This window comes from Malus domestica, chromosome 11 (assembly GCF_042453785.1).
Source record: "Malus domestica chromosome 11, GDT2T_hap1".
NCBI lineage: Eukaryota > Viridiplantae > Streptophyta > Magnoliopsida > Rosales > Rosaceae > Malus > Malus domestica.
Window position 1 is genome coordinate 16,237,509 of NC_091671.1, and position 10,216 is coordinate 16,247,724.

At 38.3% G+C, this 10,216-nt stretch overlaps 1 long non-coding RNA gene across 1 annotated transcript; it reads left to right on the plus strand.

Moving 5' to 3' along the window:
- Window positions 1-2,493, plus strand: LOC139189109 (uncharacterized). Its single transcript, XR_011572635.1, has 2 exons — window positions 1-392; window positions 2,263-2,493. It is a non-coding gene; the product is annotated as an uncharacterized lncRNA (long non-coding RNA).
- Window positions 2,494-10,216: the final 7,723 nt, after the last annotated feature.

Consider the following 10,216-nt stretch of genomic DNA (forward strand, 5'->3'; position numbering starts at 1 on the left):
AAGGAAGCTGGGAGGAGGTGGTCTTCCATAGCTTTAGGAAAAAAAAATCTTCTTTCTTCATACCCAAAAATCGGATAGAGATTAGGAAATCTTGTGATAGGTCGACCTTTGATTGATCAAAGGAATGTGTCATAGAGAGTTGTTCATCTCCTATTTCACCAAGGAGTGTGTTCGGTAGTGGATGAACTAAGAAGAGACACAAAGGTCTATAAGCAGGAGGTGAATGGCCTAGGAAGCTAGGTTTTTATCATGACTCTGATAGGAGTGAGTAGGATTAGAGAAACTATAAAAGGGGTTGCAGAGAAGTGGGAAAGCATCAGAAATCGAAAAAGGGTAGAGAAATTGAGAGTTAGAGAACGTGATTGAAAATGAAGGATTCAAAGATTTGAAGGGTAAACTTCTTGTTACTTGATTGTTTAGATTTTTCGAATTTAATTTCCTTAGTTGAATTGAAACTGCCATGAGATATATTTGGAGTTCTTAGTTTTATTTAGGGTTTTCTACTGTTCAATGAACCAATCTGAACTTGAATTAGAGTTGGGTAATTCGGATTGGGTGTGTAGATCAAATTTCTTGATCAAGGGTTTGGTTCAAAAGGTCAATTTCTTATTAATTTTGAGTCATGTTATATTTGGGTGTTGTAGACATGATTTTTGGATTACTTGGAAATATTTTGGGTTTTATTATATGAATTGGAAATGTACTGTTATGTAAGTGCAGAAAATAGATTTTTTTGCAGAGAAAACTCAAGTTTCTAGTGGTCTTATTTTGCTCTTAATTCATAGGTCTTTATGTGCTCCTTTGGAGAAAACTTTTATTGTGTTGAAAATACATATGTCCATGATTGTAACCCAATTGTTTTCACTCAGTTCCGTTGAGTTTTGGTTGATCAAAACCTTATTTAAACTTGGGTCGCAAGCTGCCAAACAGCAGCAGAAAACTGGGTTTCCAGTTTCAAGACTCCAATTTTCTTTTGGCATAACTTCCAATTTAGAGCTCCGTTTTCTACAAACTTTATATGCTTTTAAAGTACATAACACAAACTTCAAAACCCATGTAATATTACATGATTTGGTTTAGTTTTGAATGTTCGAAAATGAGTCTAAACTTGGTTCAATAGTGCTGTTTTTCTGCAGATTTTGTGAAGATGCAAAGTTCTGTTTTTAGCACACCTAATTTCTCTTCCAAATTCCTTTCTAGTCCTCTTTACTTGATTTGAGTGACATTATTTGAGTTATAAGATTCCAGAATTTATGTACTTTCTTTAGATAATATCAATTTTGTGGTTGAATACTTAGTTTGGTTTCTAATATGTATTACTTGTGTTTATATTTTTGGTTGTATTTTTGTGTTCCGATTAGGTTCTTCAGAGGAACAAAATTAATTGAATTCAAGGTAGGGGGTTCTGGGAAACCTTCTATATATATATATATTAATTTAATTATTTCTTACTTAAGTACATATACAAGTTTGAGATACATGTTTTTATTGGATATTTGAGTATGATGAATGTTTGAAATGAAATTTGGGTCCATGATGTGAGAGTAAAGTGGGGTTGTCGAAAAGAACTTCGGGAATCTAAGGTGGTGACTATTAGTTTTGTGTAGTTGAGCCAAACTCTTAGTAGGTACCAGGTCTCAGGCGAGCTCATAGTGCACAGATTCTTTTAGGCAAGATGACTAACAAAAGGGGAGTTCGGGGATGTTTAGGGATGGGGGTTAGTTCATATATTTAAACACTCGGGATCAAGTGGTATAAGTACGGAATAGGACGTACAAGGTCTGGCTGTTTAGTTATGTGGATTAACGGGTATAGTTAAGGCATTTGCATTGCATTCTTACGCATCTTTCTAATTTTGGTTTTAATTCTGCTATCTTAATTATACTTTATTATTTTAGTAATGAAGGTATATGTCCCTACTGAGCTTTTTAAGCTCACCCTAACGAAATTTTGCAGGTACAGAACCAGAAACCTAAAAGTCTGCTTGCTGTCTGTTGTGTAATTATGTATAAGAAATAAAAAGATATGCTTGTTGGCTTTTGCTCTCTTGTTTGAATAAAGAACTACTTTTGTGTGAACTTTGAGTAGTTCATAAGTTGTAATTTTGGCTAAAACTTTCAATAATGAATATGTTGTTTAGTTAATTTTGTTCCAAGCGAGTTATACATGCTTTTATTTCATGTCACATTCTTAATTATATTAGTTAAGCTTATAATTAAGGTGTGATTCACATTCTGAACCAAGGTTTATGTTAATCCTTAGGTTGGGGCGTGATATTTACAAAGAGAGATGTTATTAGCACTCCAAAGACAATCATCTTACACTTCTTCCTAAACATGGGTTAGCTGCATTGGCTAGAGCAGATATACTCTCTATGCACCTTGAGTTCAGATTCGCTCCATACATTGTAAATTGTTTTCATACATTATAGATTGTGTAATAGAGATGACATTATAATTAATCACATTATGGGGCCTTCAAATTGTTTTGTAAGGGATCCTTGCATTAGCCATGCTATTTAGGCTAGTAGTAGTATTATTTTTTCCAAAATGGAAGTCTCGAGGAAATGCGATACTTGGTGTGAATTACAGAATCCCGTGAACCATCGAGTCTTTGAATGCAAGTTGCACCCTAAGCCATTAAGCTGAGGACACGCCTGCCTAGGCGTCACACGCCGTTGCCCCCACCCGTATGTCACTCTGAGCAGTTAGCACCAAATGCCGAGTCCTCGGCGACGAACGCCACGACAATCGGTGGTTGTCAAACCTTGGTTGGCTGTTATACGCTTTCGTCACGCTCCGAGCAACATAGTCATAATTTTGGGTTACCTAGTTTTGATGTAAAACTAGCCATGTATAATAACTAAAGAAAACTTCATGTTCAAAATTTTAGGTACTTAACTGTTTAGAAAAGAAAAAAAATGTTTGACTTGCATTTATGGTGGTTGGAGTAGTGGTGGCAGCGACAGTCATGGTAAGAAGTGCTGGTAATGGCAACGGTGCTACATGGTTGGTGGCGTTTGCAATGACAATGGTGGTCGTGAAGATGGTGATCGTTGTTACTGCTAAGGTGATGGTGGTGATAGGGTGTAGATGTAGGAATGGTGGTGGGGTAAAGGCAATCAATGTGGTGGTTCACTCTATTCATATAGCCTTCAAGCTTAAGGCATAACTCAAAGGCTTTTCATTTCCATAATTATTACATTTTTCAAAGCCAAACGACTAACTGACTTTATGGGTGAGATAATAATTTGTACTAGAAGTTTAGAACCATTGACAACATGCTACATGTACTTCTATGCTCATGACTTATAGAAGGACATCCCATTTTTGTTGTGAAAGGTAATTGTTCTTCTACTAAGAAACTCTAGCTCTGGAATTCTCATTTATCAAATAAGTCTAACATAGAGGTCGAAGAACGACAAGAGGTCTTAGCTCACACCATGCCTATTAAACAAAATTTTACATATCATTTTTTTCTTGATTATAGAGACACAACATACGTTCTTCAGCTTGTGTAGAATTCACTTATCATGCTAAAAGCTTCCTTATAAAGATTACAAAACATATATCAAACTCCAAGTGAATTTCTACAAGTTACAAATGTTGTTGGATAAATAAGTAACTAATGACCGTTTGATAACCATTTCATTTTCAGTTTTCAACTTTAATTTTTAGTTTTTATTCTTTTAAAAACTAAAAAAACAATATGCTAATTACTTTTGATTTCAAAAATTAAATTTAAAAAACTCATTAAATGTTGCTTTTACTTTTATTTATCATTTCTATTTTTTAATAAAAAATTGTAAATAATTAGTACACAAATTTGCAGTTTTAAAAAAAATTAAAAACAAAAACAAAAAACTAAAAATTGTTGTGGCTTATTTTATTTGACAGGGAGAGAAGGGGCTGGCGGCACAGAGAGAAAATAGAGAGAGATGTGTTTGTAGGATTGTGTAAAGGATGTGTTTGTTCCTCCTACGCAGTACTTTTATTTATAGTAATAAGGGAAGGAAGAATCTTTCTCCTCTAAGGAATACAAGTCCTAATAGGGTAGAATAATTAGAATCAAATCTAATCTAGGATTTACACAATCACACTTAAATACAAAGTTTATAACACCCCACCTTGAGTGTGTAAATACTCAAGTAGATTCGGCATCATGTAGAGTTAAGGAAGTCGACTCGTCGACACTGATTCTGGGAACACACTAATCTCAAATAAGGTAGGAACTTGCATATGGAACTAAGTCTAACAAAAAACCTTATGGCTATGGTAAAAACCCAAGTAGGGACAAAACCTATAGTCTAAGGAAAAACGTGTGAGAAATGCTAAGTCAAATAAAACGTCTACTAGACGTCATCAGAGATATGATTAACCCAAGGTGGGTGCCTCGTCAAAACCTCAGTGGGAAAAATGCTCCTAATTGTAGGGAAAAAGAGTACACTAAGATCAAGCAAGTATGCTTCAGGATACTCCCCCCGAGTTTGACATAATTCCAAAGAAAACTAACAATTTTACAACTCAGAAAGTTTAAACATAACTATTCCTTGAACAAGCTTCTGAAACGTTGCCTTCGGTAGTGATTTGGTGAAGAGGTCAACCAGATTGTCCTGTGAATGGATTTGCGTGACTTCAATCTTCTAATGCTCTTGCTGTTGATGTGAGAAGATGAACTTCGGCGTAACGTGCTTGGTGTTATCTTCCTTGATGTAACCTTTCTTGAGTTGTTTGATGCATGTTGCGTTATCTTCATAGATCATCGTCAGGACGTCAATGACGGGGTAAAGATCGCAGGAGCTTCGAATATGGTTCACAATTGCTCTCAACCAGAAGCATTCCCAAGTTGCTTAATGTAAGGTGAGAATTTAAGCATGGTTAGAAGAAGTGGCAACTAAGGTCTGTTTAGTTGACCTCCAAGAGATTACGGTGCCTTTAACGGTAAAGACATAACCCGTTTAAGGACACACCTTGTGCGGATGAGATAAATATCCAACATCAGCATAACCAACAAGGCTGGAATAGACTCGAGATAAGGGGGTGTGACATCAGTCGAGGAACTGTGGAGATAGAACAAGCCCAGGTCCGTGGTACCTTTAAGGTAACGAAAGATGTCTTTAACACCAATCTAGTGTCTGCGTGTTGGTGCATTACTGTATCTAGCCAAAAGATTAACAGCGAAGGAGATGTCGGGTCTAGTGCATTGAGCTAAGTACAATAAAGTGCATATCACACTTAGATAAGGAACTTTAGGCTCCAAAATCTCTTCATCATCCTCATTCGGACTGAAGGGATCTTGTTTTGCATTTAGCGATCGAACGACCATATGAGTACTCAAAGGCTTCACTTTATCTTTATTAAAGTGACGCAACACCTTCTGGGTGTAGTTCGATTGATGTACTAAGATTCCATCCAAACGGTGCTCTATCTCGAGACCAATACAGTATCGAGTCTTTCCTAGATCTTTCATCTCAAATTCTGATTTAGGTGTGCGACAGTTCACACTAGCTCTTTAGGAGTTCTGATGAGGTTCATGTTATCGACATAAACTGCAACTATCGCAAAACTGGAATGTGACTTCTTAGTGAGCACGTAAGGGCATAGTTCATTGTTTACATATCCTTGACAAATCAAATATTCACTCAGACGGTTAACCACATTCTTCCAGATTGCTTCAAACTGTAGAGTGAACACCTTAGCCGAATTGAGAGCGTGTTTTGGGGTTTGGAAATATTTGATCCAGTCAATGTAAGTCATTCGAGAACTTTCATATAAATTTATGTATCAAGATCCCCATAGAGATACGCAGTTACTACGTTCATCAGCTTCATACTTAGTTTTTCGGAAACTACCAAACTGATAAGGTAGCGAAAAGTAATCACATCTATAACGGGTGAATAAGTTTCGTCATAGTCAATCCTAGGACGTTGTGAGAAACCTTGTGCAACAAGACAAGCTTTGTAACACACAGTTTCGTTCTTGTCATTACACTTTCGAACGAAAACCCACTTGTAACTAATGGGCTTTACATGTGAAGGAGTAGAAGCAATAGGTCCAAACACCTTATGTTTTGCAAGTGAATCGAGTTCAACTTGGATTGCCTGTTTCCAATTTGACCAATCAGTTCCACGTTGACTTTTATCAACAGAATAGGGTTCAATGTCATTGCTCAACATGATCTCAGTAGCTACTGCATATGCTAATGCATTGTTGATAATTATCTCAATTCTACACCAAACATCATCCAAGCAGTATATTGGACCAAAATCTCTCGAATCTCAGGAGGTGGATTTGTCTCTTCAAGGACGCTTCCATAATCAAGAATTTCCTTATGAGTTGGATATAATGAGTAGGCAAAAGTCGGATTTACTGTAGGCTCAAAAGGAGCTCGTGTTGTGGGTTTCCTCTTCCAGGGGTGTGAAACTTTTGAACCAAGTGGTATGCCATGCTTTTGTGTAGGGGCAGATGATTGGCTAGCCGTTAATGTACGTGGATCGACCAAAGTGGTGTCCCAGGCCTCCAGAAGGGAAGTCCATCGTACATTTGGTATATCCATCTTTGCAGGCACATTCACAACTAAAATATGTGATCTTGTCACTCGCGCTAGATTGGTGAAAGCATTTGGCATGCTCTGAGCTACGCTCTGAAGATTTAATATGTGCTGCATTTCAGTTTTAGACTGAGCGGTGCGGGGATCTAAATGAGACAAAGTGGGAGTCGTCCTCGATAATTCATGTTGTTCTTCAGGAACGTTGATGTTTTTATCTTCCTCTTATGATGAAAAGATTGTCTAATAGAAGTGACAATCCGTGAAACGAGTGGAAAACATATCGTCTATTAAAGGTTCTAAGTAACAAATGATTAAAGGAGAATCATATTCGACATAGATTCCCATTTTTTGCTGATGCCTCATTTTTGTACGTAAGGGTGGTGAAATCGACACATAAACCGCACAACTGAAAACGTGTAGATACGATATGTCGGGTTCGTATTCGATAACCAACTAAAGGGCGCTATATGATTAAGTTGCAACATACCTCAGGAGGACCAACATGGTTGCGTGCAATATTGCAAGGCTCCAAGCAGCGATCGGGAACTTAGTACGTATGACCAATGATCGAGCAATCATTTGTAAGTGCTTAATGAACATCTCTGCCAGGCCGTTCTGGGTGTGAACATGGGGTACTAATGTTCAACTTCAACCCCAACAGACACGCAATAGTCATCAAAAGTTTTAGATGTGAATTCTCCATCATTATCCAATCGAATAGATTTGATCCGATAATCAGAGTGGTGAGCCCTGAGCTTGATAACATGAGCCAACAGTTTGGAAAATGCAGCGTTCCTTGTAAACAACAAGCACACGTGTGACCAATGTGTGGAAGCGTTAACCAAAACCATAAATTATCTAAATGGTCTGCATAGAGGTTGAATCGGTCCATAAATGTCCCCCTGAATCCTTTGAAGAAAAATAGGAGGATTCAAGCGAATCTTGTTATAAGAAGGCTTAATGATAAGCTTTCCCATAGAGCAAGTTTTACATGTGATTCCTTGAATCGAACCTAAACTTTGGGTTAGTGGATGCATGTGTGAAGATTTGAGGATACGGCGCATCGCTGTTAGTCTAGGGTGTCCCAAATGATCATGCCAAAGTCTAATTTCGTACTCGGTCCCAGAGGTAGGTAGGCCACATGGTTGTAGTATACAAACCACTCGGGATACGCTTCATTTTTTCTAAAATACCCTTCTGGCCATATTCGTATGAAGTAATGTACATAAATTCAACTCTGTTTTCTACATAGGTTTTAGCCTAGTAATTATTATCTATAATGTCCTTGAATTGGTCACATGCATAAAAGTTCTAAAAACAAATATTCATTCAAAATAATTTAAGTATTCAAGGATGGTAATTAAAAAAACCTAATATCCAAAAACAAATCACCAACAAATAATCCAACCATAAAGGAAATTGTTCAAACTTAAATAAAAAACAAGGGGGAGTTTGCCACTTGGTAGAATTCGCCCCCATTATTCTAAAATGCAACTAAAAATAGTTTATGTCTAAGATTATAATATTTCATAGGGGTAATAGCCTCCTGAAAGCCAGAAACCCCTATCTTGGTACTCTCCGATTCATCCACTTGCATAATGTTTGATTCAAACTTCTTACGACAAGAATGATATTCAACTACAACTTTCTTAGGAGCACGGCCAACACGGGACCAATGGTCATTTGAACCACAGCGGTAACACATGTCTGCATCCATGGTTTCAGGTGCTTTACCCTTATTCTTGAAGTTTAGGGCTTTGAGAGCGAGGTTAGGGCGCTTCTGGGCTCAGTTTTCTCCCTTAGATAGGCTTTGGCTCTGTTGACCTTGTTGGGGTGGCTTATGACCGCCCGTGAGTTTTGGGCGTTGATTTGTGCTACAATGTGCTTCAGGCACAACAGTAGCCCCAGTAGGTCGAGCTTGATGATTTTTCATAAATAGCTGATTCTGCTTTTCAACGAGAAGTAAAACAAAGATCAAATCCAAAAACTTAGTGAACTTTTGAGCCCTATATTTTTGCTGCAGGACAATATTGGTAGCAGAGAATGTCAAATAGGTCTTTACTAGAAGATCATCTTCGATCAAGGTCTCGTTATAGAACTTGAGAGGTGATCGGATTCGACGAACTTCAGAATTATATTCATTCACAGACTTAAAGTTTTGGAAGTGCAAATGCTGCTAGTCATGTCTTGCTGCAGGCAAGAAGATATCATTTTGGGGATCAAAGCGATTAGCTAAAGCGACCCAAAAGGCTCGTGGATCTTCCTTAGCAAGGTACTTGGTTTGCAGTACATCATGAATGTGTCTTCAGATGAAGATCATGATAGTGGATTTCTCAGCTTCACTAACCTAGTTGTCCGTCCCATCTTCAATGGCGGGACGCAAATTCTTTGTGGTAAGGTGGAGTTCACATCTTGGACCCATTCGAGGTAGTTTCTTCTAGAGACCTCTAAAGCAGTGAAGTCGAGTTTGTTAAAATTCGACATATCCCTATTACAAAAAAAAAAAAAAAGGACAAAAATGTGGTTAGTGTAATGGAGAAAAAATCAATTCATTCACATAGGAGTAGAACATTCAGGTTCTAATAGACATTTATTGGTTTAAATTTGCATGAAAAGCTTCGGGTTTCATGGGTGATGTTTTTAAGGAAAACTTCAGATTTTCAAACAAGGCATGTTTCTTAGAAACTGTAGGTTCATATGTTCCTACTGACAAACGCAAATATATATATAGAAATACAGAATAAAAAAAATATGCAAATAGATCTTTCAGGTCTAGAATTATAATTGAATTAATTATTTGGACTTCAGGCCAAAATTGAAGTGTGGGTGAAAAATTATAAACCCAAATTGTCTAAAAAAAAAAACAATTAAGTTCGGGGGCCCAAAATAATAGGCCAACGCCTACGGGTGGGCTAAGCAGATTTGGACTGTGTGACCCAGACCTAGAAACTGGGCTGGGGTGATCTAATCAAGCTAAGGGGTTGCAGGCCCAAGGCAGCAAACACCTGTAAAACGGATGGGCCAAAAAACATAGGCCCAAACAGGGTGTTGATTAGATGCAGCGCTGTGCAGGTGCACCGATGCACCAATTGCAAGCTGGGATCGCATGCATGTAGGGACACGGATGCACTAGCTGCAGGTTGGGATTCGGGACTAGTGTCATTTGCGGGTTGGGCTAGGGTAAGAAGCCCATATGCACAAATGTGGGCTGCAAACGCAGGCCCAGATGGCTTTGGCCCAAATAATGGAACCAATCTTATGCGATGCATACACGGATGCACCAGTACAGAGGCTGGGATCCAGTGTGGTGGGAACACCATGGCTAATAGGCCGATGTTGGGCCGAGTATAGCTCGAAACCCCAAAGGGTTGGTGCTAGTCGATAATAGACCAAGCCTAAATGGGCTTGGGTTTTTTATCCAAACACCCAAGCGCAAGCTGGGTGAACTTGTCAGTGACGACTTCAAAGAAAAAAAACATAGAATTTCAGTTAAGGATTCGTCGATGATGACTTTAGGTCGTTAGGAGGTAGTCGTGGTGCCTGGGCATGTTTGTAGGCTATGCTACGTTACGGTTCAAGAGAGGTGACACCGTTTAGGCGTTGAGTTTTAGGTTTGGGCCTGGAGCCGTGGCTCCAGGTTTGGATTTCTTGGCTCAGGGAATGGGAT